We start from the raw sequence: 3,055 nt of genomic DNA on the forward strand, positions 1-3,055 counted from the left end.
ATAAAAGCAGCTGAGTCAAGCGACAGTGTGATGAAGTTTCAAGGAAAAACCGGACGGCGGCCCGCCAAGACGAGCGCACGTGGCTGGAACAAAGACGACACAGAGGTAGTGTGCTTCAAGTGCGGCACCAAAGGCAACAGAGCAAAGGGATGCCGACAGAAGACATGGTGTAGTCTTTGCAGAAGTGACACACATAAAGACGCCACGTGTAGGCGTAAGGAGAAGGACACTAAGGGCAAAAATTATGGTGTTAGTAAAGTCTTAGAAGAGGCCCATGAGGATTATGTGTTCAAGATGAGAGACGGAGGGACCAGTACTCAGCGTCTGATGGTGGACACAGGGGCTACCTCTCATATATGAGAGGTAACCCCTGTGTCCACCATCAGACCCCTTTCCTGGATGCTGTACTGCGCGTTCAGTCCAGAAACGCACAGTGTCGAGCTGGCAGACGGCACCCGGTGCAGCGGGGTCGCTCAGCGGAGGGGAAACGCTGAGGTTTACCTCATCGACAGCAGAGGACAGCGACGCATGCAATCCTGAAAGACGCTTTGTTTGTACCGTCGTACCCCCAAAGCATCTTCTCAGTGAAGGCAGCAACTACGAGTGGGTCTACGGTTGTCTTTAAAGAAGATAAAGACGCCCTGATAACCAGAGACGGTACCAGAATTAACATTCATGTATATGGCAGGCTGTATTATTTGCATACTGAAGCTGCGTCTAATGATAAGTGTAATGCATGTCATGACATACAGACATGGCATGAGATATTAGGCCTCTGTAAGTATGACGATGTTCTTAAGTTACAAAATGTTGTGGAAGGTATGCAGATCAAGGGCAAAACAGGTAGACCCGAACAAGAGTGTGAGGTGTGTATTCAGGGAACGTTTGCCCAAACCAGAAATAGGGACCCTGATACCAGAGCAAAGGCTCCCTTACAGATGGTACACACAGATCTTGCAGGTCCTGTAGCTCCAGAGTCAATAGAATAGAGGTTACAAATATGTGCAGTCATTTACTGACAATTACTCAAGCGCAGTGTTTGTATATTTTCTAAAGAAGAAAAGTGACACAGTACAGGCTACGGAAAAGTTCCTAGCAGATGTATCCCCTTATGGGAAAGTGAGATGCATCAGGTCCGACAACGGAACAGAGTTTACGTGTGGTGATTTCCAAGCACTGTTGAGGAAATACAAGATCAGACATGAAACGTCAGCTCCGTGTTCCCCACACCAGAACGGAACTGCAGAGAGGAGTTGGCGTACTCTTTTTGAGATGGGCAGGTGCATGATAGTTGAAAGTGCCCTACCAAAGCAGCAATGGCAATATGCAGTACAAACAGCAGCAGTGGTACGGAACAGGTGCTTCAATAGGCGTACAGAGCTGACTCCTTATGAGATGCTGACAAGCAGGAAGCCAAATGTGTCTAAAATGCAAAAGTTTGGGTCTGTGTGCTACATGTACAAAGGGGACAAGGGAAAACTTGATTCCAGATGTGACATGGGGCGTTTTGTAGGTTACAATAAGAACAGCCCGGCGTATTTGGTGTATCATCCAGATACGAACAGAGTACAAAAACACAGGCTAGTGAAGTTTGTAAACAAGACAGCTGAGGAAAAACAGACAAAGACAGGTGAGCCACATCCAGGCGATGGCTATGAGAGTGTGAGAACCAGGTCTAGTGAGGTCACACAGGGAGTCAGTGGAAGTACAGAAAGTGCTTTAGAACCAAATGTACAGAGTAGAAGTACACATAGTGATAGTCCAGATGCAGTAACAAGGTCTAGAGACCATAATCAAACACAACAGAGTGTGACAAGTGGTGAACCTGAAAGTAGAAGGTATCCGACTAGTGAAAGATGAACACCAAGTTATCTACATGACTTCATAACGGAAGACGGTACTAGTGATGAGGCACATATCACGATAGACTACTGCTGCAGAGCAGTGTGTGGCATCCCACAGACATTTGGGGGAGCAATGGAGTCAGCTAACTCAAAAGAATGGGTTAAAGCCATGGATGAGGAAATCCAGTCTTTAAATGAGAACAAGACTTTTACCCGACAGCACTGCCAATAGGCAAGAAAACAGTGGGGGGTAGATGGGTTTATTCCATCAAGACGGATGTAAATGGAAAAGACAAATACAAAGCACGGTTTGTGGCCAAGGGTTACAGCCAGAGAATGGGAGTAGACTATGGGGAAACGTTTTCACCCACGGCAGATCTGACGAGTGTAAGGGTGGTGCTACAGAAAGCAGGAGAATTTACTCCTGCACCAAATGGACGTGAAAACAGCGTACTTGCACGCTCCTTTAGACTATGAGATCTACATCAATCCACCAGAAGGTTACCAAGAGAAATAGGGCATAGTTTATAAGTTAGAGAAATCTCTTTATGGTCTTAAACAATCCGGGCAAAACTGGAATAGAGTTTTATACGATTGTCTAACCGGGGATGGATTCACACAGAATCCAGCCGACCACTGTGTTTATGCCAAAGAGTCGAAATAAGGGAAGGTGATCATAATCATATGGGTTGATGACTTGATAATTGCAGCAAGCAATGAAGAGAGACTGAAAAATGTGAAAGAGATGCTTGCAGAAAAGTTTAAAATGAAAGATTTGGGTAAACTCAAAAACTTTCTGGGTATTGATTTCAGTCAGTCAGATGGGTGTATAAAGATGTCACAGGAAAGGTACACTGACAAGATACTGCAGCGTTTTAACATGCAAGACTGCAGAACCAGGGAAACACCATGTGAGCAAAAGCTGGAGTATACTGAAGATGCTGTAAAGATCGAAGATGTCAGACTGTATAGGGAGGCTGTAGGAAGTCTTATATACCTGACTACTTGTACCAGACCAGATTTAAGTTTTGTGGTGAGTAGGTTATCACAGTATTTCGCTGAGCCTACAGAGGAGCAGTGGGTCACTGTGAAGCACGTACTAAGGTATCTTAAAGGCCCCGCAGAGAAAGGGCTAAGTTTTAGGAGAAACGACAGTGAGAACCTAGGTATACAAGCCTACAGTGATGCTGACTGGGCGGCTGATACCAGTG

Source organism: Etheostoma cragini, chromosome 9 (genome assembly GCF_013103735.1).
Source record: "Etheostoma cragini isolate CJK2018 chromosome 9, CSU_Ecrag_1.0, whole genome shotgun sequence".
NCBI lineage: Eukaryota > Metazoa > Chordata > Actinopteri > Perciformes > Percidae > Etheostoma > Etheostoma cragini.